Genomic DNA, 26404 nt, shown 5'->3' with positions numbered 1-26404 from the left:
TCTTTTGTGAAAAATCATTAATAAAACAATAACTTCGGTTTATTTATATACCACCTAAGTGTTTATATAGGAAACTTTGTTGGGTGCCTGTGGGTTTTGGTTACTGTGTGATATGGTCTCTGTCTTTACTGGTGGAAAGTTAGGTTAATTACAAATTAATTACATTTTGAGTGTTTTAGTTTTGTTCCTTGGAAATAGGCAAGACTACTTCTGAAGACAATGAGAAAAAATCATGTCAGACATTTTTAGCCTTCTTTTATAGCTGGAACATGAAAATGCCCAATTAAGAAATATGAATTTCTCTTTGTCTGAAACCCTTCATGCCCACTCATTGACAAGCTTGATCCTGGGTGATGCAGGTGTTTTGGGCAGCATTGAGAATTCTTTTCAGAAGTTCCAGGCTTTCTTGGATGTCCTTAAAGATGCTGGGTTAGTTCATTTCTCTTCATGGCCGTTCTTCTCTTTGCGACTATAATGGTAGTTTGCTGAGGAACTGGAGCAATTTTCATCACTTCCGTGGCCATATTTAGTGTAATAATAGGTAATATAGTTGACTTTTTAAAATGAGGAATTAAATTTGTTAAGAAATGCAAATAGGGAAGCCTGCTTTGGTAGAGTGGGGAGCTCATTATAAAAGAGTAACCTGTAGATAATTAGTAGGTGTAGGTTTTTGTAAGGACTAAATTGAAGGCAGTTTTCATTGAAAGTATTCGGGAATGCATAAGAATTTTCCTATCTTTCACTTATTTTGCTTGTTTGATAAGTCTGAATTAAAGTTATTTTTGCCTTAGACGTAAAAATTATTATTAATCTGCAGGGGAGATATAGGTCAGTGGTTCTCAACTGGGAGCAATTTTGCTGGAAGAGGGAGGTGGAGATGGATAGTTGATGGAGTGGTGTTTTGTCAGTGAATGAATTGGTGTTGGTGTTGGGAAGGAAGGAACAAACACATTCTTGGAAACTGGAGGAAAGGTGGTAAAGAAGTGTGAGAATAGAGGTGTGACAGGCAGTGGACGAAATGCATGGTACATGTTGAAGCTCCTAGTGAGACAGTGGGATGTGTCTTAGAGGATGAATCTGGAAAGGGCTGAGATTTTGGGGGAGAGAGAGGCTTGTCTGGAGTAGGATGTTGGCTTTTAAGAGTTTTAGAAGTATTTCATGATTGTAGGTCTGGGGAAATCTAAACTGCTCTTATGTGATTATAATAACCTTTGTCTTTTCTCCTTTTCTCCTCTGGTCCAGGCTTGGGCAGCTGGCCACAATGGCTGGTACAGATCAGTCAGATTTTCATTTACTAGGTCGTCCCTAGATGAATTCTACTGTTAGTAGTCCATGTAAAGAAGAAAAGGGACTTGAAGAAGAAAAATCAGAATCAAAACAGGGTGCCCCAGGACAAATGAAAAATCTCCAAGTAAGTGGACAGAACAGCACTTAATGATTCTAAGAGTGATTAGCAAAAAGGAAATGACCAAGTCAGGGAGAAAACAATAATGATCAATCTCTAATAGTTCACATGCTCAGGAGCTAGAAGACTCTGGAATCCTTTCCAAATCTGAGATTAGTAAATGTTTGCCCATTTCATGATACTGTATTGTTGTAAATAAGGAGACTGGAAGTTCTTTCGAAAATTTATGAGTTAAAGCAAACTATCCTTAATGAAGAAAGAAAACATTAGAGAAAATATTCCAGATTGTAAATTATATAAATGTCTATTCTATTCATATTTTATTTAGGTTTCTATTTGTATGCAGTCAGCTTACAATGAAGGAACACTAATGAAGGTACACATACTGATATAATTTTTAAAATAAGTAATCCAGACATAGCTAATAGGTAACATATTACAGTGACTCACCTGGTTATGGGAATGGGAGGGGAAAACCTGTCAGCTTTTCCTCTAGCCTTACTTGGAGCCCCCATCAACCAATCTCAGACTGGTCTTGGGAACTAACAGCTTGAGAACACAGTCTGGTCACAAACTATATACTGTTTGCATGTGCCTGGAGGATAGAAGAGAAATTAATTATCTTACAGAATAGGGTTTTATTTTTAGTGAGGGAAAGGAAATGGGTAATAACTACCCCAGTCACCAAAGTCTGAAAATGTAGCGGACATACCCTTGGATATAGCTAGGTTAAGCTGAGATCACTTGGCAAGATATAATTAGAAAAAAACTGGCTCTGAAATCTGAATATTGACTGTGTTAATAATAAGATCACAGAGTAACACTGAAGTTTTGAACTCTACTTTTTAATGGTTGGCTTTGTTCATCACTGAATTTTTGTCTTGTCTTTTGTTTTTCCATCCAGTTTCAGAAAATTACAGGTGATGCTAGGATTCCTTTGCCTCTGGACTCCTTCCATGTCCCAGTGTCTACTCAGGAGGCCTTAGAAACTTCCAAAGACAACCTGGGGGTCCCAGTCACAGAGCAGCGGCAGGAGTCTTTTGAAGATTTCATTGCTAGAACATGTTCTCCCTTCAGCAGACATCATTTCTGGAACTGGAAGTCAAAGAAAAGAAGAGGAATTATCTAGAAATAGCAGGTCTTCTTCAGAGAAAATGAGCAAAGCAGGTGAATATACCAAAAAATACTCTGCTAGGAAACAACCTGGGAAGGACCTGCATTCCTGCTCTGACTCACCTGTAAAGCGGAAAAGCAAAGGAATTGGGCAAAATAATTCTTTGGTTAATAAACCAATTAAAAGTGAGTCTTCGAAAAAACATTTCTGTTAAGAAAGAGAGTAGAATAGTGACTTTCATCAAAGACAACTAAAAGTAAACTCAATCTACTAGAACATTCTGAAAGTGATACTCCTGGATGTGACTGTGAATTTCAAGAAAGCATCCATACTCTATCACGCCTAACATAGGTCTAAATCTTTTAAAATTATGTTTTTGCCTTCAAATTTTAATAAATTACTTATGTTTTTATTATAGCATATGGTGGTTTCAGTTACTTGACTGGAAGCCATTAGAGAAAGATTTATCTATACTTTTTAATTATAATGGAAGTTTTGGTGTACTTTTCCTTGTGACACTTTGCACCATTCATTCAGCTAGTGTTTACTGAGGGCTTCATATGTACAGTACTTTTCTGGGTGCTATTGCTTTCAGCAGTGAACAAAATAAAGCCTTTACTCTCCTGGAACTAGCACTCTGTGTTGGGAGAAAACATAAACAACAAAGCAGGGTAAGGGTTAAAAAGAGATGGGAATAATAAATGGAATAGTTTTACCATTTGGTTAAATGTCAAACTATTATAAATCACATGGCCAGAAGCCATTGAGGTATTTTAATTCACAATAACCAGAGAGCCTCAAACATTTACCAAGGCACTTAACCGTGTTTATGGATTACAGCAACGCTCTGAGGTAAGGAACTGTTACCATCCCCGTTTATAGATGAGGAGTCTGAAGAGATATTATGTGAGTTGCCCAGAATTACACAGCTGTAAGTAAGTGGGAAGCTGCGATGTGACCCGAACACATGCTCTTTTTTTTTTTTTAATGTATGGACTTTATTATGTTTCATTTGTTTCTGATTTATGTGAATTTTTTCTTTAAAGATGTTTTTTGATGTCGACCATTTTTAAAGTGTTTATTGCATTTGTTACAGTATTGCTTCTGTTTTATATTTTGGTTTTTTGGCCTCAAGGCATGTGGGATCTTAGCTCCCCCACCAGGGATCGAACCCTCACCCCCTCCATTGGAAGGTGAAGTCTTAACCACTGGACCACCAGGGAAGTCCCCCTTATGTGACTATTTTTATGGCAATTTTTAAAATTTTATTTTTTTATTGACGTATAGTTGAATTACAGTGTTGTGTTCATTACTGCTGTATAGGAAAGTGACTCAGTTACACATTTATATACACTCTTTTTCATATTCTTTTCCATTACGGTTTATCACAGGATACATAGTTCCCTGTGCTCTACAGTAGGACCTTTTTGGTTTTTTTAAAATACATCCACCTTTTTTAAAATAAATTATTAATTTTTGGCTGCATTGGGCCTTCGTTGCTGCACGCAGGCTTTCTCTAGTTGCGGTGCGCAGGCTTCTCATTGTGGTGGCTTTTCTTGTTGCAGAGCACGGGCTCTAGGTGCATGGACTTAAGTAGTTGTGGCATCGGGCTTAGTTGCTCTCTGGCATGTGGGATCTTCCCGGACCAGGGCTCGAACCCGTGTCCCTGCATTGGCAGGCGTATTCTTAACCACTGCGCCACCAGAGAAGTCCCATGTAGGACCTTTTTGTTTATCCATCCTGTATATACACCAGTTTGCATCTGCTAATCCCAAACTCCCAATCCAATCCTCTCCCACTCCCTCCCTCTTGGTAACCACCAGTCTATTCTCTCTGTCCTTGGTTATGTTTCTGTTTCACAGATAGGCAGAACCCAAGCTCTTAATTACTTTGTTATCCTGTTTCCTTGTTAAGAAGAGAAGAAGGGTTTAAGGAAGGGACTGAGAGAGAAGGCAGTGAGCACTAGAAGTGCAAAACAGTGGGGCTGTCAGAAAGCACACCTGTCTCCTTCCCCCATCGTGAGCAGAATTTTTAAACGGCAGAGTATGTAAGAGTATGTGATGACACATCTCTGGATTAAATTATGTCTCCCTGGTAAAACATGTACGGATGAGTCTTTAGTTCATTCAGACTGAAAGGTGAGAGCAGAGAACAGCTGGAGTGTCAGATTTCTTCTAGAAGTTCCTGCCTGATTGTTACTAAGAGGGCTACTACAGTACTAGTTAGTTCATTCGTCATGGATTAGGTGTTAGAGGAGTGAAACAATGAGCAAGATGTAGCGTTGGCCCTTTAGCAGTGGAGTGAGAGGGGAAGACACACAGCAGATGTCTCATCCTGCACATAACATGCTGTGATGGGCATATTCAGGGCGTTTGGTCAGTGTTTGTGGAAGAAGAGGGGGAGCTGTGAGGCAAAGAAAAGTTATCGAAAGAGGCAGTCGCTAAGCTAAGTCTTAAAGGACTCGTGAAAAACTGGTGAGTCAGCCGGTGAAGGGAAAGGACACTCAAGGCAGAGAGGATAGCGGAAGTCCAGAGCCATGAGTGTGCGAGGGCTGTGTTACGGAGCCACAGGCACAGGCTCTGCAGGATCAGTGCAGTGTCACCAGGCAGTGGCAAGTGCCCCTAAAGGAGACCGCGAGGAGGAGGAGAGCGGGTCTTAACCACCCATGTGTGTGGAGCTGGTTTCCTCAGAAAACAGCTAAGAATGGAAAGGACAAGTTCAGGTGGTATTTTAGACCACTGACGTCAGTATGGATGAGGAATTTGAAGAAGCCTGGAGACAATTACGCCCCACTCTTCTGAGGAGCAGTGTTTTTTATTTTCAAGTGGGACTTTCACGCTGCCACCTCCTCTCCTGTCCCTACTGAAAAGTTTATAGGCCGGCAGAAGGGAGAACCTGGCTTAAGTAAAGTTAATCAGGTTTCTTTACTGTACATCTCCTCGGGGCTGCTGCAAGCTAGTGTTCATTCTGGATTGTCACAGCAGGCGCATGGTACACAGCCATCCTCAAAGCTATTTGACTCTAGTGTCCTTTTTTAACAGAAGTGTCTAACAACTGGTTCCACCAAACAGCAATTTGGTAACTTCTAGACCAGGTAATAGCAAGAAGAAAGGGGTCTGAAATAAGGTATAGACGAAGGGAGGAAATAAGTTCTAATTGTATTTAGGAAATTACAAGCAAGACTTGATCTTGGGAAGTAAGGAAGAAGTAGGAGGCGGAGGCTGAACCCCCATCTGTGTGACTAAGGTTGGGTGGTGGTATCATTGAGTTTGGAAATAGGGGATAAAGAACTGAATTGGGAAAAAGACTTTAGTTCTGGACATGTTGAATTGTAAAGCACCTGTAGAATTCAGGAGACAGACTGGTAGATAACTGGACATGCACGTGAAGACATGGAAAGATAAAAATTTGAATGTCATCAGCACATATCAGCAGTCATTAAAATCATGAACATGGATGAGATTTCAGAGAATTGTGAGTACTGACAACGTTTAAGTAATAAGCAGAGAAAGAATTCTGGGAAGGAGTGAGGTGATAAAGTTTCAAGAAGGAGGAAGTAGATGACAGTGCCATCCTTCAGAGAATGTGAGTGTCCATTGGATTTGGGCAGTTAGGTCCCCAGTGACCTTAGAGCAGTTCAGTGAAGTGGTGGACAAAAAGCCAGATGGCAATAAATTGAGGGTGTAGGGCTGCCTGTGGGGGCCAGGCGGGGCTAGTGAAGACAGTGGGAATAGGCTACTCTCAAGGAGTTTGGATGAAAAGAGAACATAATTAGCAAAAAAGAATTTTTTAGAATGAGAAGGACTTATATTTTATATGTTGAAATGAAGGAACCGATAAAGGAGATCCTGAAGATGTAGATAATAATTTAGAGAATTGGGGAAACATGGACATATGAATAAGAAAAAAACCTTGCACAGTATATAAAAATCACTTGTATCCTTCGAGTTGGATGGATACTGGTAAGTTTGGGAGGAAATAAACATAAGAAGAGATAGAAGTTAAATGAGTTTATACTGATAGCCTCAGTTTTCTTTGACCCAGATTTTTCAGACACACATATATACACATACATAATTACAGTTTTAAAATTCTTTCATAGTTACATGTTTTATTAATCACGTCTGAGAAAAGTCATTGATTTTCATTTTGTACCGCATTATCTTGTAAGGACAAGATACAGTGACAACTTCCAAGTGTTTTGCATATCAGAGCTGAAACAAAGTATCTCCATAATTGAATTTTCACTTATTTGTAATAAATTTATCCTTAGGAGGATACTTTCATAGTGTTTGATCACAGATGAGTTTGGGCATTGCTGTCACTCAATAATGTTAAGCATCTGTCAGGCTCTCTCCTATACTATATATTAATTTTTTCTCTGTGAAGCAAATATTTATTGGCAGCCTCTGGGAATAAAATACACCTAGGTCCTCTTTCCTTGGTATATTCACAAAAGCCTCTGAAACTAAATTTCCAAGTCAGGCCATACTAAGTCCTGGCATAATAAGTTTTCATCGTTAACAGTTTTTTTGTGTTTGTGGGGGTTTTTTGTTTTTATTTTTTTGAAGCAAAGATAAAACACTGTCTTAACTCAGTAGTTGTCCATTGATTAATAAATCTGAGAAGACATTGATGAAACATGGTATTTTGAATATCCTTTCCACAGCATAGGTAATGGGCCATCCTGAAACTCTGGTGAGATGCTTATCATTTTCAGATTTTGGAGTGGCAGAGAAAACCCTATTATACCTTGAATTATCACTGGAAACATGAATTCAGCCAAATAAAAACAGTGCCTCTACCTACTGAGGTTGTCAATTTCCATCTTAACAAAAGTGAACATTTCTCCTTTAGATTAAAATCAAGAAAATCTCCTCTGTCCAGGATTCAATAATGGGGTGCAAGAAAGAGGCAAACTGAAGCTATTCCCTCTTTACACCTGAACAGTGAATTCATTCTGATAGCAAATATTTGTTATGATTCTGCTATGGCCAGGTGCTTTATTGTGTTTAGAGATCAAGTTACTGTTCATTCTTGGTAAGTAAGAAAAATCCATGTTTTAGGACTCTGAATAGTAACTTTATATATATATTAAAAATAAATATATATATTATATATAATATATATTCCACCTATTCAACAAAATTGTAATTTTCATCATCTCTTACTAATGATGAACTGTATTCACTCTTTGGAAAGGGCTTATAGGGAATTAAAGTTTCCATATACTTTCTAAGTAAGACCATAGAAACCAAATTCTCAACTGGGAACAAACTTAGGTTTTGCTATGAAGGTTTATGCTTGCCTGGCCTTAGAGTGGTTGGCCAGGAACTCAAGGTGGAGTTTTTTTCCTCTAAGTTACTTTTTCACTGATGCCACCCGGAAAAAAATTGGAGGGAGTATTTTTTGAAATAGCTTTATCTCAGTAACCCTTTAAAAATGCTTCAGGGTATGGGAACATAACTGTCAAAATGTTCAAGCAACTCTTGTGGATTTAAGTGTAATTGATCAGGAGTAATACAGGAAGGAGCTGGGTACAAAAGACAAAAGACCTGAGGCTATGTCATGTATTGTTTTTGGCTTATTGTACAAAACAGAGAAAGTCTTATACACTCAGGCAAGTTCCCCTACTGTTCTCTCCTTTTAGTAGAAATAAAGGACAGCTAGTTTCTCAATAGCAGCATTCTATCCTTAAGTGGGTACACAGTGATATTCTAATGGTCTCTGGAGCAGAGAATAATTCCGTGGCAGCTCTGACCTCCAGTCACCAGGTTCTCTGTAACTTAGTCTTTCATGGCCAAGGACTATAATCATTATTGTATTTAGCATCTCAAAATTGAAAGGATTCCATGGACAACAAAACAGTAAGTGATTTCATGAAGTGTTTTAGTATGCATAAAATAAAAAACTATAAAAATACAAATCATCAGTAAAACTTTTTCTTTCCAGAGAACTATATTCAGAAATTAATGTAAGCACCTAAGGTGCGCATGTGTGTTTTTTCACCCATGATCATGTTTGTGTGTGTGTGCATTCCACTGCTACAGGAGACATGCAAAATAATATCAGATTTGCTACTATATGAAGTACTGGTTTCTCCCAAGAACTGTACGCTCGCAGGGTTTGTTCAGGAAGGTGAGTGCCCTACCACCACATCGCAGTCAGATCTCATCACCTTCGGCAGGAATAATTTATAGTTTAACCTTACATGCAGGCATATTAAATTAGTATTACTCCTCAGAACTTGCTTATTAATAAAACAAACTGAATTAGCCACTGGAGAAATCATGTTTGGAAATTCAATGACAATTTTACATTTTTCATAAAGGCTCAGAAATATTATTGCAGAGCAGGTGGTACAGAAAACTGTGGTCGAATTTGACATTCATTAATAATTGAAGTGTGGAACGTAACAGGTGAAAATTGATACTGATTTCTTTCCTCTAATATTGGGAAGAGTTCTAAAAGGTAAATAAAATGCGATAACAAGACATATCAAGTCTCACTGATTTCTTTGATCACCTCTTCCCCACATATCACTCCTTCGCCTACCATGTTTTGAATAATTCAATGCCCATAGTCTTTCCATTTCAGTGCATTATAAAACACACTCAAGCTGGGTTTCAATCATATTAGACTGAAAGCTGAACTTTTTATGAAGGATTATTTAAAAACAAATGCGTCTTGAGCACAACAGCCTTTGAAACCAAACAATCCTAGGAATTCAGTAAGGAAATGTCAACACTATGAAGAACTTTTGGATTCAGAAAATTCTGTAACCCTACTTGATGTATGTTAACCGTATCAATATTAACAACCTTCTGCTTGATTTCAGCACTGATTTGAGAGCTGAGTTACTACTGGTCTTGTATTTTAACTAGTTGTGAAAGCACTGAGAGAATTGTTCTCGTGTTGAACTTGACCTGCCTCTGGGAATGCTCTCTGTTCTATCCATCTTGGAAAGCTTTATGCAAGTGCATTTCTCTGCCTTCCTTCTTCTCATCTGCACCCCTTGGGAAAACAAAAGATGCTCAAATATAGATGTGAACACTGCAGATGCTCTGTTTGGCAATGGTGTCTTTCAGCTTCCCAATGAAAAATTATATTGCTGACCACCCATTTGACTGAAAAGTGACTCATTTTTCTGACAGATATCTGGCTTGAGATGCCAAAAGTAATAGGTCATTTCAAATTTCCTTTTTAATTTTAAGTCATAGCTTTGTGTTGCAACACTACTTGTTCAAAAGTTAGATCATAAAGGTTCCTTCCTATGATCTCCAAATAATCAAAATGTTCTTCAATAGGCTATATTAAAAGCAAGCGGAATATTCCTAATTATCAATCTTTCTCTTGAGCCATATAGTTCTTGTAATTTCAAGGAAGAGAAACTCAAATGTAAAGTGTTACAATAGCCAAGCCTACCAGCACTGTTATCTAACCATTCAGCAATTTTCTCTGCCAAGTCACTCTGAACCTTAGACTACGACTGAGAATGTGTTTTTAATTAATTTTTAAGGTTCTCCTCTTTTGAGTTAAAAAATCGTCAATTTTTATAAGTAAAATTAAAGAAAAAACAAAATAGAACATCTGAGATATTTCCATTAGGCATTATCTATATATAAACACATATATATATACATAATTTTAGTATCTATACATATATAAAGGCACTGGGATAAATCTCCATCTTCTGTGTCAGTGGCACATAGGTCCATTATCTTAGGAATAGGGAACTCCTTTCACAATGGAAGTGAGGAAATAGGCTGGACCATCCTTGAATATAATCCATGAAGCCACCATCTAAGGTCGTCTGGATCTTGGTTCCTTCTAGCAATCTACTACTCCAACAATGTGTAGTTCATCAAATTCAGGTCTTTCTGAAGCCAGGCTAGAAATACAAAGTGAGGTGGACGACTAAGGTAACTGACCAAAAAGGAGGAAAGGAAGACAAGCAAAACAATTTCCCAATTTCATTTTTTCCCATATTCTCTGTGCTTGACAAGGGAAAAAATATTCGGGTCTGAGTTCCTCTCATTCTTAGCCATTGTTGGTTCAAAGTCTGAGAAAAAAAAAAAAAGGTAAAAACGAAAATATGGAGTCCAGAATTCCGTTAGCTCTCTTGCATGTAATATCACAACTTAAAAGGCCTTCCAAAATGGAGGGATAAACTTTTAAAAATATAGCCCAATCTTTTCAATCTAAACAAGTAAACACTAAAAATATATTTTAGAAATCCAGCAAACACCCTAACCACAGTCAAAGCAAAGGAAGGCTTATGGCTTACCAAATGACAGTGGCTGTCTACAAGAGAGAGAACGAGAATACTCCAAAATTCTATCTGACCTGGCAGAGCTCAGCACAGCTACTCTTCTTCTTTCCTAAAATCAAGGCATAAAGAAATTGAATAAAACTTGCCAAAATGTCACCCAGTGCCTCCAAAAGCAGATTAAAGAAGGGAGTGTCCAGAAGTCAGGATGAAGAAAACTACTTAGAGAAGCCCTGTCTCCTATCAGTGGGCCACCAGGGTTTATCTGGGTAATAAAATGATAATAGTTCTTTTTGTCATCTTTTTATAATTTATACATTTAAATTTCAGTCAACATTTTAAAAATATCCAATCAGAATGACAGGCATTTCCAGAAGTATCAGTTTTTTTTAATCCTCACCCTTTTACAAATGTGAAAACTGAGGCTCAGTATAGCTGTCAAGGGATTTTCCTAAATCATTGAAGCTGTAAACCTGGTACCAAAGTCTAAATCAGTTTCTCATTTTATCTTGGCTATCTTCTTAAAATTCTGTTTAGGGACATGGGGAGGGGGAAGGGTAATCTGGGACGAAGTGAGAGAGTGGCATGGACACATAGACACTACCAAATGTAAAACAGATAGCTAGTGGGAAGCAGCCAAATAGCACAGGGAGATCAGCTGTGGGCTTTGTGATCACCTAGAGGCGTGGGATAGGGAGGGTGGGAGGGAGACGCAAAAAGGAGGGGATATGGGGATATATACATACGTATAGCCGATGCACTGTTATACAGCAGAGACTAACACAACATTGTAAAGCAATTATACTGCAATAAAGATGTTAAAAAATGTATATAAGAAAGCTATACTATAAAATAGATACAGTGATAATATATCTGAGAGGTGGAATTATGGCTAATTTTTATTTTTTTAATCTATTTTTGGATTATTCAATTACATGATTTCTCTATAAAGAATATGAATCTCTTGTGTAATAAAAGTTACTCAAAAACAAAACAAAACAAAACAATTCTGTTTAGGAAGAGAGGATAGAATGAAGGTTTGAGCATAGAAATCATTCTGGAAATCACTGAAGATACTGGGCCTGTAGTGCAGTTTCATTTGTAGTGGGTTTGGCTTACATTCTTATATTTAGTTTTATTTCTATACAACTATCAAAGAAGGAGAAAGAAGTTGGGTAATATTTGCATTTGCAACTAATCAAAGCAGAATTGCTTTTAGCTTTAACAAAAAGATCGTTCTGTGATCTCTGATTAACATCTTTATTCTTAAATGGAGCATAAATAACATTTATTGGCTAAGATTATTTGCAATAAACAAGACTGTTTACTGTTTACCACCTAGCAGATGATTATTTGTAAGTCTCACTGAGATGCTAAAACCTTATACTGAGCTCTCATTTTACCAGAGTGAATTTAAATTAACTTCAGCAGCCAGAATTAATGAAACCGGGTAAATGATGCAAAGATATTCCACAGGGTATTCTGTTTTAATTAGAGATAGAAAATGTGAGTCATTAGAGGTTTTAAAAAATGTTGCATTGTATTAGTTTCTCATATTTTGAATCTAGGAATATAGATGAAAACTAAAAAATGTTAGCCTCTTTAGTTCAGTTTTAATGTATATCAGCTCTGAATTTATATTGAGTGAATAGTAAAGAGTGAATGAAGAACATAGTCTGGAGGCATTCAGGTACAAGTCCTAAATTTTATTAGAAGTTGAGTATCTGTTAATTAGCAGGTAGCTATATAACTTAACTATAAAGCCACTACAATTCAAACATTGTAGCACTACTACATGAATGAACACATATACAAATTAAACAGAAAAGAATATCCACAAATAGTTCTTAGTATGTCTGGGAAGTTTGATTGTGATAAAGTCAAGTTATAATCTTTAAAATTGATGCCTAGAAAACTACACACCCATTTAAAACTAAAGTCTGTACCTCACACTACATACCAAAATAAATTACACCAGTTGCACATGTAAGAAGCTTGCAAGTTGCCACTTTACCCTAACAAGATGCGTCTTTCACAAATGCTTTCTCCCACTCTGTGGCTTGTCTTTTCATTATCTTGATAGTGATTTTCAGAGAGCAGAAATTTTCTATTTTAATGAAGTCTAGCTTATCAGTTCTTTCATGGAATGTGCCTTTGGTGTTATATTTTAAAAGTCATTGCCATACCCAAGGTCATCTAGGTTTTCTCCTATGCTATCTTCTGGGAGTTTTACAGTTTTGTGTTTTACATTTAGGTCCGTGGTTCATTTTGAGTTAATTTTTATGAAGGATATAAAGTCTGTGTCTCGATTTTTTTTTTTTTAACTATGGACATCCAGTTGTTTCAGCACTATTTGATGAAAAGACCATCTTTGCTCCATTGTATTGTCTTTGTTCTTTTGCCAAAGATCAGTTGATTGTATTTATGTGGGTCTATTTTGGGGCTCTTTATTCTGTTCCACTGATCTATTTGTTGTTTCACCAATACCACCCTGTCTTGATTACTGCACCTTCATAGTAAGTCTTCAAGTTGAGTAGTGTCATTCCTTCAACTGTGTCCTTCAATGAGGTGATAGCTATTCTGGGTCTCTTGCCTCTTCATATGGACTTTAGAATCAGTTTGCCAATATCCATAAAATAACTTGCTGGGATTTTTATTGGGATTGCACTGAATTTCTATAGATTAAGTCAGAAAGAACTGACATTTTGATAATACTGAGTCTTCCTATTCATGAACATGCAATAATTCTCCATTTATTTATTCTTTGACTTCATTCATCATGGTTTTGTAGTTTTCCTCCTATAGAGGTTGTACATATTTTATTAGATTTATACAGAAGTATTACATTTTTGGCAATGCTAATGTAAATAGTGTCGGTTTGTTTTAAACCTATTCCACTTGTTCATTATTGGTATATAGGAAAGCAATTGCCTTTTGTATATTAACCTTGGATCCTGCAACCTTGCTATAATCACTTATTAGTTACAGGAGTTTTGGGTCAACTCTTTAAGATTTTCTACATAGATGACCATGTCACCTGTGAACAAAGACAGGTTTATGTCTTCGTTCTCAATATGTACACCTTTTATTTCCTTTTCTTGCCTTATTGCATTAGCAAGGACTTGCAGCACAATATTGAAAAGTTATAATAAAGGAGGATATCCTTGCCTTGTGCTTAATCTTAGTGGGAAAGCATTGAGTTTCTCTCCAGGAAGTATGATGTTAGCTATTGGTTTTTTTGTAGATCGTATTTATCAAGTTAAGGAAGTCCTCTCTATTCCTAGTTTACTGAGAGTTTTTCTCATGAGTGCATGCTGGATTTTGTCAAATGCTTCTTCTGCATGTATTTATATGTTTTTTTCCTTTATTTGTCTTGGTTGGATTATATTAATTAATTTTCAAATGTTGAACCAGCCTTACGTACCTGACACAAATCCCATTTGGTCATGGTATATAATTGTTTTTATACTTTTGTGGCTTCAATTCACTAACATTTTGTTGAGAATCTCTGACACCATTTTTATCACATTTCTACTATAAAAGGTTTGGGATTCTAACGAATTTAAGCTATTAATTAGTCTTATCAAATTGTGCTCTTTATTCAAAGATACACCATAGCAGAACCCTGAGGGGATGGATGGTGAATGCTAAGGCCTGAATTTACACTTTTTTTATTCTTTATACCCTGAATCTGTCTCTCAACAAGTGTTCACGGTTGATGTTTAATTTTATGGAAATTAGATATAGCTCACTCCATTCATTCATTCAACAGATTCTACAGCAGAAGGGAGGCTTCTAAGGAGGTAGGGTGTATTAGTGGGGCTGTAGGTTATTACAGGGAATGCAAGCAAGGCCTCATAATGGAGACGGTGATATTTGAGAAAAGACCTAAAAAAGTGAGTGGATGAGTACTGTAGATAGTAAAGACAACAGCAATTCAGGTAAAGGGAACAGCAAGTGAAAATGTCTTCCTACTATACTTGTTGAACATCAAGGACTAAAGAGTATAAGGTGTTTGCAAAAGAGTGAGCAAGGAGTAGAGGTGGAGGACATGAGATCAAATATATAATGTGGAGGGTAATCATTTGGCAACTTTCCAGCATTTTAAGAACTTCAGCTTCAACTATGATGAAGGGGAAGACACTGAAGTCACATAATTCTTCTGACTTAGATTCTCAAAGTGTTCTCCGGCCACTATGTTAAGGACACAGTTCAGAGGGATAATAATTAAGATGACAGACAACGAAATCTTAATCCTGAGTGGTAACAGTGGAAAAATCGAGAAACTGTCAAATTCTGGTTCTATCTCAAAGATAGGGCTGACACATTTTGCTTGTGTATTGGATGTGAAAGGAGAGAGAAAGAAAAACGTCAAAGATGAATCACATTTTGTAACTGAGCACCAGGAAGAATGGAGCTGCGCTTTTCTGTTTTGTAAAGTCTACAGGAAAAGCATGAGCGACTATGTGTGTATTTGATTGCAAGGTATATTAAGTTTGGGATGTCTATTAAATGACAAAACAGAGATATTCTGTTAGTAACCAGTCTTGTTAGGTGGACCCAGTCCATAAATGACAACCATCTATCTACCTAATCTGCTCAATCTGAAGCCCCATAAAGGATTTGGGGGCATTAGTGTGAAGAGGGCTTCCTTTTGTGTTTGTGTGTATGTGTGTCATCTGCTTTGACACTGTGGTTAGGCTAAGGTAGCACTATTCTGGGCTTTCATCTTTGGCAACTTTTTTCTCACCATGAAGCTTTTTTATTGGGTTGACACCAAATGAGTATTTGCCTGATTCTTCATGTCCTGATTCTTTAACTATTTTCCTAGTTTGGACAGCCACAAATTTGGTTAGTATTTGTTAATTCCACCCTTCAACTTGGACACACTTGAGGCGAACTGAAGTCCCACCACACTGATGGTAGACTCCATCTGAGCCTGCTCAAAAGGGCACAGAAGGTTGTCCACGGGGAGGGTACTATCAGAGGCTGATTGACAGTATCTGTGTTGTAGACCAACTTAAGGGCAAACACATACGGTTCTTACGCTTTCCTGCTCCTGATAATAGGCAATGGCAGGCTCTGGATCACAATGCTTGAACCCAGCAGGAATAGTGTTGCATTACATGTGGCATGACTATGATAAGGGGTATATATGTTATCTAGCATGTATCTTCTTTTTTATGCTACACAAATACAAGGCTGTCACTTTCTGAGACATTAAACTTTCTCTGGCTGTGACAGATTAAAAGCAGATGCCAAGTTAGAAACATTTCTGAATTAGGTGATTTGGGTTCCTTGACCAGGTTAAGAAAAACAAAACAGAACTGTTCTTCTTCTTGGTTTCACATTTAAACAATATGAGTTAGTCTAAACTATATGACCAAAAAATCGAACTACTAAAATAACAGGCTCTTATCATTATTATTTTGATATAATAAATAATAGAGGGATATTGTTTTACTAATAATTACCAGCATTTAGTAACGACAAGCCAAACATTAAGTCTTTAGGAAATTTGTGAACTCCTTCATTTCTTACAATAACTCTGTCAGATTGGTACCAGTATCTATCCCCATTGATGAAGAAACTCAGTTTCAGAGGAAGACACTGAGGCACAGAGAGGTTAAATGTAACTTGTCTATAATTGCCCTAGCTGCTATGCTAGTCGGCTTCATCAACCACTATCACCACTATCACATTTCTTTAATTGGACTTTAGATTCAGATAAACAATTTTTCCTGGTTGCAAGGAAATCATTTAACAGGCCCACATTGCAATGCTTGAAATGCAAGTCTGAGTCCAAATCTGAGAACCCTAAACCATGTGATCACTAAAAATACTGAGTATCAATTCTGAGCCTTATAATACGAGTTTGCATTTAAAATAACAGGCCCTATTAGGAATAAGTGTACAAATGGCATTCTAGGAGGGAATATATCCAACAGGTGTTTTAAATTGCTTTAGTGGCAGTGAAAAAGTATGAAGGCATTTCCTGCAACACTAAATGAGCTGATTTGCTTTTGGTGGGTAAACACTGAACTTTGTTTACAAAACTTAACCTGAAAGTATTTTCTAAGTATCCTGCTATTACTCAAAGTTAGGCTTGTTATCTCCTTTAACAAACAAGAATGGTAAGACACAGTCTCAGTTAGTATAGTATGGATAAATCATTTGCAGGCTTGGGTAAACTTGTACCTTAACGAGTGTCTTCAATTTGGGGAAGACATGAATTCACTATTGCCATTCTCTATGCATATTATTGCCATATAAACTAATTCCAGCAAAAGAAAGCTATAGTTAGGTAGAACCTTTCATAAAGTGATGCAGTCACTCAGGAATACCTTATAACCTAAACTGACTGGACAGTCAGTAACCAATGAATTATTCTAATGCTGATTCATCTCAGAGATCCTTTATTCCAATGACTTCCGCTGCTATCCTTCTCTTTTTCTTTTGGGATTAAGAACTACACATAAAGTCTTAGTTACTCTAAGGTTCACCTTGTACCTCTCCTGTCATACAACTCGTCACTTTCCCCATCATCTGCCACCAAATGCCAAAAAGAAATCTGAGTACTCTGCGGTCATGGCACAGGTATTTCTAAAGAGAGGAACACCTATTCAAAAATCACTAATCCGAGAATAAATATATGGGGAAATGAACTGGGGACATGAGTGGAATCTACTGAAACTGTGAGAGGCCAGCAGGGCAGCTATGTGTGTCTATATGTGCCTTAAAGAATAATGCTCTCTAGGAGAAAATATGCTTTAATGCCCCAAACTTTAATCCAATTAATATCTGGGAATATATTTCAAGACCACTTGTATATATGTGTATGTACATAATGTTAGCATTGTATATTATTTGTGTTATGTTCTCCCTTATATTCATGGGAATATGTTGCCTTTAAAGTTTAAACTTTCTTGTTGATTTTGTACATGGATGAAGGTTCACACAGTAAGATAAGTTCAAGGATTTCTTTCTCCAATACCATTGATATGAATTCCTATTACTTAATTTCTTTTTGATAGATTTTCAGATGCCAGTCCAAGATAGTTCTGCCAATGGAAATCACAGGACTACCAAATATGGAAAAGACTGGAACACTTACAGTGTGTTTTCATGGTCTGCATCAGAATTCTACAGAAGGCATCTGGCTGAATTGGCAGTGAAATGAGAATGGAAAGTTAGTGTGTCGGTTACTTTTTAGTGTAGTATGTTTTCTTTTCTACTATTCTACTATGTATTAGAAATTACGTAAATATCAGGAGAAGAGAAATGGTTAAGAAAAAATATAATCTGTCATGTTAAAGACATTTGGCACTTACCTAGGCTCACAGGTAACACGAGAGAACATGAGAGCTGGCTTGTGAGAGCTAACCTTTTTCCATTTCCCTCAGTGTCTTCATGAAAAGCTTTGAGGCTCAAAGAACGAAGTGACCCTGCCAGGTGCATACCATGAATCAGTGATGAAAGGGAGACTCCTTGGCTTCTGTAGAGCCATGACTCTGTACACACGGTATTAAAGAAGCATTAATTAAATGCCCCTTTACCTAACAACGTGGAGCTTAATCATAGGGTTTGGGCTTCTTGTCTCTTCTTTTCTTGTGCTTTCTCTTTTCCATCCTTGGGGGGGCCTTAGTTTTTAGTTGCTCTCTTGAACTGGATTTACAAGACATTTCTTTTCACTAGCCCTTACTTTTTTGGATTGTAGGCTGAATTTTTAAGAAGTTGGGGAAGAAAAAAAAAAAAAAAGTTGGGGAAGGATACTGAACTGCCAAAAGTTAACAGATTATTGGCAAAGATATAAAAATAATTAGAATGCCAATTTCCCTGGGTATTCCCTGTGTACTTTAGGGGTAAAAATAGTATTTGTAAAGTGATTTCAAAATGTGAAAATATTACCTGTGGGATATAACCTACGGGTGAAGAGCACTAACTCTAAAATTAATTTGCCTGGATCTTTTTTCCCCAGCTCCACCACTTATTAGTGGTGGGAGTTCAGGAGTGGTACTTCTTTGTGTTCCACTTCCTCTTTGAAAATCAAGGGCTTAATAACCTCACCCATTTTACAGGGCTGTGGCGTGGAGTTAATACATGTAGAGTGGTTAGGAATCCATGCCACTCTTAAGTCTTTGAAAATCAATCTTACTATTGTTGTTACTACTATTATTAATTTGTTAGCTGTCCTTGAAAAAGTTTGCCAGCAGTACTCACTTGCTTTTCTTTTTGTTTTATATTCTCTACATCCCACTTAAGCATTCTACCAAACCTTAAGAGGCTCTTATCAGATATTTTACACCTCTTTACTTGTTTGTCACAGCAAAAGTAAAAGGAGTGTGGCTCCCCTTGATCAAACAAACCAGAACTTTGGTTTTCTCCCATTCATACACATTGGTGAACAGATGTGAAAAAACAACTCCATGGGGCTTTCAGTCTGGAGCCAAACATCCAGGCTCTGTGTTACTCGACACTATTATGCACACATGTTGGTCCCTTAGGACCCAAAAGAATCTCAACTAAGCCCATCATTATTTCAGGAATATGACGAATGCTTTTTGTGAAGTAGGTGAATGTCACAGAAATACAAGAAAAGGCAGGGGTGTTTCATATCACAACTTTTTGAGAAATGCTCAGCGCTCTAAGATGTAGCTGACAATTCCCCCATCAGCTAATGCTTTCAAAGTGACCATAAATTTCACCATAAAGACATTTTTTCAGCAATGGCAATAACGCGGTGACTATACTGCTCAATTCCTCACAGTGTCAGCATTAAATACATTAAAAGGGTAAGTTAAAATATCTGTCTGATTGCTTCTGACATAACCCCGAGATCTCTTTTACTTCTGTACTCCATCAATTATAATGTGGAACATTAAGACAAATTATTTCTAAACACTAACAAGGAATGTAGCAACAAGTGGCAGACAATCAAGGGGAATTTTGCCATAGCATGGTGCTTATTTTGTTACAAGCAGGAGTGCAAACCCAAAGGATGCAATTTAGAGGAAACTCTGTCCTGTCTATTCTCTAGGAACTAGAACAAGGAGACTGAGAGAAGATGATTCTGGGTAAATCAAACCGTTTTCTCCTAATTACAGCTGACTAATAGGGAGCAAACTCCCATGGAAGGCTGTGAGCTGCTTGAAGAAAGCTACGAGGTTGCCCTGGTTAGGGTCTTTCATATACAGTCATTCAAGCTCAGACTTGATCATCTGTCAGGGATGCTACAGTAGGGAGAGTTTTGCCGTAGCTCTGAGACTCAGCAAGATCACTTCCAACTCTAAAACCTACAATTTTAATTTAATCACCAACACCAGCCATCATTAAGAGCGACCTTAAATAACTCCAAATCTGTTCATCTACTCACATATTCTTTACACAGTCAACAGACCTCGAGTGATTACTACATGCCAGACACAGTTCTAAGACACAGAATAAGGGATAAGAAAGGTAACAACCTCTGTCACTGTGGGGCTTGAGTTCTTTGGGAAGAAGTTCATCTAAATACAAAGAGACACCAAAGATAATATTTGTTTTTATGATTATTCTGTGAAAGAAGTAAGGTAATCTGATAAATTGGGACTAAGTTAGGCCGGTAGGACAATCAAGGAAAAAATATCTTTAAGAGATGAGTGCCAAAGAATAGAAAGGAATCATTTATGGACAATTTTTCTGGAAATACTATTTCCAAAACATGGGAAAAACAAATACAAAAGCCCTGAGGCAAGATGAAGCTTAACTACAATCAAGGAACAAAAAGAAGCTAAAAGGTTAGCTTCTTGCACCCTCTTGCTCTGCTGGTGGGAATGTAAATTGATACAGCCACTATGGAGAACAGTATGGAGGTTCCCTAAAAAACCAAAAATAGAATTACTATATGATCCAGCAATCCCACTACTGGGCATATACCCAGAGAAAACCATAATTCAAAAAGACACACGCACCCCAATGTTCACTGCAGCACTATTTACAATAGCCAGGTCATGGAAGCAACCTAAATGCCCATTGACAGACGAATAGATAAAGAAGTGGTGGTACATATACACAATGGAATATTACTCAGCCATAAAAAGGAATGAAATTGAGTCATTTGTTGAGACGTGGATGGATCTAGAGACTGTCATACAGAGTGAAGTAAGTCAGAAAGAGAAAAACAAATATCGTACGTTAACGCAGGTATGTGGAACTTAGAAAAATGGTACAGATGAACCGGTTTGCAGGGCAGAAATACAGACACAGATGTAGAGAACAAATGTATGGACACCAAGTGGGGAAAGCCGCGGGGGGTGGGGTGGGGTGGGGTGGGGATGGTGGTGTGCTGAACTGGGCGAGTCGGATTGACATGTATACACTGATGTGTATAAAACTGATGACTAATAAGAACGTGCTGTATAAAAAAATAAATTAAATTAAATTCAAAAATCAAAAAAAAAAAGAATACTGTCTACTGTCCTCCGCGCCCCCTGGAACACTCACTCTAAATATCCAGGAAGTGCTTGCAGAATGAATGAATCAATGAACAAACAAGCTCACTCATTTCAAACGTGCGGTCACATGAGTAATCCGACCTTCTAAGAAGTTAAGCTTCTGGAAGGAGCCCATTTTCTTAACGTATTCAGCATCGAGTCATCACAAAATATGAACTCTTATAAAGTACTGCCCCCTCACTTCCCATGAGAAAGCAAAATTCCTCAGCAGGGAAATGGGAGGGTAGCAGACATTACCCGCAAAGCTTTGGAAAGGCTGCGCCTCGCTGAACACTTCACTAGGGCCCCTGACCGCCTGCCTGGTAGTAGGACAGACACACCAGGAACGGCTGCTGACCGGCAGAAAGAGCGCCCAACCAGGCAGGCAGCACACCCCGCACCCTGCCAAGCGAGGTCTGGCCAGCAAGGGAAAGACGCCCTCTCCACTTCAGAACCGCCCACCACTAGAAAGCCAGGTCCTGCCAGGGCCTGGACACACGAGGCCTTCCTTACAAGGGTTACAAATCTGTGGCCTTGCTCTGCCTCGAATAAAAGACAGAGACGGGGACAACGTGACCATCTCCAGATGAACTTTCAACTTCGTTTCAAGTGCCTGGGTGCTGGGTCACAGTGCATTTCTAAACTCTTCCAATACTCAAAAATACCAATTTCTAAGATGCAGAAGAGTTGTTAAACATACACTTAGCACAGATCCCAGTCCCACTCCTGAGTATTTTCTCAAGTGAGGTAAAAACCCAAGTTCACATGGAAACCTGCCCTGGGATGTTTACAGCAGCTTTATTCCTGATCCCCTCAAAACTGGAAACATCCCACAAGTCCTGCCACCCACAGGCGAATGGACAAACGGAACATGGAATACAACACAGCCAGAAAAAGGAGTGGCTTCTCATACCCGCAACAACAGGGATGACGGACTTCCCTGGTGGTCCAGTGGCTAAGACTCCGCACTCCCAATGCAGGGGGCCCGGGGTCCATCCCTGCTCAGGGAACTAGATCCCGCACGCTGCAACGACAACATACCGTACGCGCCAATGAAGATCCCATGTGCCGCAACTAAGACCCGGCACAGCCAAGTAAATAACTAACTAAATCAATGTTTAAAACAACAACAACAACAAAAAAACCCGGGATGGATCTCGCATGGTTTTACTGAGCTAAAGCAGCCAGAATCAAAAAGCTACATGCTGTTGTTCCGTTTATCTGGCTTTCTGGAAAAGCCAAAACCTTAGGGACAGACAGGAGATTAGCGGCCAAGAAGCTAGAGGCGCGCTGGCGCCAAAGGGCAGCAAAAGGGATGAGAGGATTGCTCTGCCGCCTGACGGCGATCATCTGTCAAAACTCCTACAACTGTGCACTACAAGTGAACTATGCTTCACGGCTACTAAGGGTAAACAAATGATTACATTTTGAAAAATGCGCCGGCCAGCCAACCCGTGCATGACAAGTGCACTAAGAGGGGCGGGGAGGCAAGTGGATCAGCTGGACTTCTGAAGGATCTCCCCACTTTCAGTTTCCCTCCCCTGGGATGTCTCCCCGCCCTGCCCACTGCTCAGGCCGCCCACCAGGGCCACCCGGAGTTACCCAACCGGAAAAGCCAGAGCCCAGGCTCAGCCGCGCCTCCGGGCACAGAAAGGGCAAAAATAGAAAGCGCCAGTGCGCGGTGGCGGGCTGGAAACCCTCGGACCTCAAATGACTGCGGAGAACCGGGGCCCGGGAGTCAACATCGGCTCCCAGGCGGTCCCAGCGTCCCGACCCCGACCCCGGCCGCGACACACTTTCCACAAACTGACACACACGGAGCCCGCGCGAGGGCCGGGTCGCCTGGAGGACGGTCCCCCGCAAGCCGAGGGCACGAAAGGGCGCCCCAAAGGCGCCGGCCCAAGGCGCCCGCTGCGCTTTCCCTTCGGAAGGTGGGCTGCGGGGCCCAGGCGTAAACCCTGAAACAAGGAACACGCGCACCACGCCGCCACGGGGGACGAGAGGCCGGGCGCCCACCTAGCCCGACACCCTGCATTTCTGGAATCACCGGACGCCTGTGTACATTTCCGTCTGGCCTGTCATTTTCCAAAGGCCACTCAAGGTCAGGGGACAGAACGCCTCCTCTCCAAGTGTCCTGCCAGCCCACCCACTCAAGATCAGAGGGACAAAATGCCTAACTAAAACAAAACAAAACAGAAACACAAAAAAACTGGAGAGAGGGAGGAAAGGGTGCCCTGAAAAATAAAAAAAAAAACTAAGCACGTTGACAGCGCTAAGAATAAACTACCAGGAAAAAGAAACCCTACATGTCAGATCCTAAAGTACAGAAGGGCAAGCCCGCCGGCAGTCCAGGGCCGGGGGAACCGGGGTCCCCAGCCCTGCAGAGCCAACTGCAGAGCGGCTCAGGCGCCCCTCGGAAGCGCGGGGTCCCCGCGGCCGAGTCGGCGCCCCCGGCCGGCGCCGGCTCCCCTCTGCCCACCCTGCGCGCGGGGGCTGGAAACTGCCGCGGAGAACCACGGCGGGGCGGGAAGGGGGGGCTCCAAAGAGGGTCTGGCGACTCGAGTCGCTCCGTTTCTCGGTGGGCTCAGCGCGCGCCGTGGGGGAAGAGGGACGGGTTTCCGGGAGGAGGGGACGGGCGGCACTTACATAGACCGGCAGCTGCCACGGGTAGACGGCGGGCTCGGTCCCCAAGAGCGACTCCAGCCTCAGCTCCAGCTTCTCCCCCATGTCTTCGCGCGCGGCCCCCGCACCGCGCTACTCGGGCGGTTGGAGGAGGGGCGCGGCGCCGCCGGCGGGGGCGGGGCAGACGGGCAGGCGGGAGGCTGAGGGGAGGGGGCCTGGCCTGGGCCTCAGCTGCCGCCGCCGCGCTCCCGCCCGGCCCCCGGCTCCCTCTTTGTGGTCACAGGCCCGGGGCCTCCAGCGCTGCTGCGAACTCGGGCCGGCATGAGGCGAGCACAATGAGCCGGGGGCCGGACTAAAACACTCCCCGCGCGGGCGGCCCGCCCCGTGGACTCGCACGCTCTCGCGCGCGCACGCACGCACGTACGCACGCACGTACGCACGTCATCGGCTGTCCCTGGCCACACCCACCGGCCCGAAGTGGGGACCCGGGAAAACCCCCTCAGGGCCAGTGATGGCGGGTTCGACTCCCGCCCTCGACGTACCGTGACACACCCCCCTTCCCCCCAATAATAAGACTATAATTCCTATTAAATATGACAGCTGGAATCCGGGCTTCTGTTCACAAAAATGCCGTGAATTTAGCCTATGCTAGGCACCAGACCGCGGACGCTCAGTACTGGCAAAAAAGGAAATGCCCTGCCTTCATAGCACTGCCATTTTAATTGGAATAGTAGTGACAATGGTCAAGGGAGAAAATAAAGTGTCATCATCGCCACGGGGATGGTTAATCTCATGTGCGCACTGCGTGGGGCCCCGGCAACCACAAACATTATTCCAGATGTGGCCAGGAAGGTATTTTTCAGAAGAAATTAACACGGAAATTGGTCCACTTTGCGTAAAGGAGATTGTCAATGCCGCGGCGTGGGTGGGCCTCGTCCATCAGTTGAAGGACTGGAGAGAAAAATGAGGTGCCCTAGAAAGAGGGAAGTGTTCCTCCAATGGACTTGGCACATCAGCTCTTCCCTGTGTCTCCAGCCCAGAGTCCTGCCCTGACTTGCCTGCCTCACGGTCACAAGAGTCAACTCCTTAAAACGAAACTATATATGTAAAAATATTGAATATATACAAGCCTATTAATTTGTATATGTGTGTATAGATATTATATATATATGTATACACATATGTTTATATGTGCATGCGTTTGTAGTATATGTGTAAGTACTATATACAGTATACATACAAGCCTATATATTTGTGTGTATATATTGTATACATGTATGTATGTGTATATATATAGTATACATATTATAAAGGTGAACATGCTGTTTCATAGAGATAGTGATAAAAAGAAGAAAAAAGTAACATATCAAAATGATAAAATCATTAGAGTTTGCTTAAACATCAACTCATTACTCTCAAAAGAGATAATGGTAAGGAAATACACATTTTACTATCTTTATGGTAGGAACTGTATTTTAGATAGTCAAATAGCTCTGAGGGTCACTGTTCTTAAAAATGAATTCTATCTCAAAAATGGAGAAGAAATGATCAAATTTAAATAACTTTTTGCAATCTATATTGAAATAATGGATTTAGGCAACAGTCATAATGGCTATTACCATTGTACTAAGGTGGAATGCTAATGGGAAGAATTATAAAGAAGGAGTTATGTCATGACTGGAATGCAGTAATCAATCTTAGTATCAGAAGCAGGTTACCATGAAGGTAATTAAGCTTCAGCTTCAGGTTCCCTTATTTGCATATGTCACTTCCAAGCTCTGGGAGGGGCCAGAACTGTATGATGTTTGAAGAAATTAGTTAGGTTTTACGAATTTTAATTTTTGTGTCTGTAATTTCTTTACTATTCTAACTAAACATTTACATTTGTCACTTTTTTTGTAATTCTGTAGCCTTTTTGTTAAAGAAGAGACTTCAAAGTGTAAAAGCTTCAGGCCTTAACTAATCTAGACTTATTCCTGATTAGAATCACTAGTCCTGAGACAAACAAACATACTATGCTTCTCCATGTTATGCAACTGAATCACCCAAAATTATGTACACAGTATTCTTTTTTTTTTAATGTTTATTTATTTATTTTTGGCTGTGTTGAGTCTTCGTTTCTGTGCGAGGGCTTTCTCCAGTTGTGGCAAGCAGGGGCCACTCTTCATCGCGGTGTGTGCGCCTCTCGCTATCGCTGCCTCTCTTGTTGTGGAGCACAGGCTCCAGACGCGCAGGCTCAGTAGCTGTGGCTCACGGGCCTAGTTGCTCCGCAGCATGTGGGATCTTCCCAGACCAGGGCTCGAACTCGTGTCCCCTGCATTGGCAGGCAGATTCTCAACACTGCGCCGCCAGGGAAGCCCTACACAGTATTCTTGACAAAATTTTTGAAGTTTAATATATTCAAACCATTATATCTAACTAAAATATTGAGAAAATATGGAGAACAGGGAAAAAGTTAAACTACCTCATAAGGAAGCAATCAATAAAATCCAAACTTTGGAGTGTACTATAGAATAATTGCC

The 26404-nt window shown here is 40.1% G+C and overlaps 2 pseudogenes; one reads left to right on the top strand and one right to left on the bottom strand.

Annotated features, from left to right (window-relative positions):
- LOC115849908 (centrosomal protein of 78 kDa-like) overlaps positions 1-2939 on the top strand; it is a 33008-nt pseudogene extending 30069 nt beyond the window's left edge.
- The window catches only part of LOC115849907 (RING finger protein 11-like), a 54283-nt pseudogene extending 30012 nt beyond the window's left edge, over positions 1-24271 (bottom strand).
- Positions 24272-26404: the final 2133 nt, after the last annotated feature.

The sequence above is a fragment of the Globicephala melas genome, chromosome 6 (assembly GCF_963455315.2).
Source record: "Globicephala melas chromosome 6, mGloMel1.2, whole genome shotgun sequence".
In the NCBI taxonomy this organism is placed as follows: Eukaryota; Metazoa; Chordata; class Mammalia; order Artiodactyla; family Delphinidae; genus Globicephala; species Globicephala melas.
Note: the sequence above shows the minus strand (reverse complement) of the source record. Positions and strands in the feature narration are given on the sequence as shown.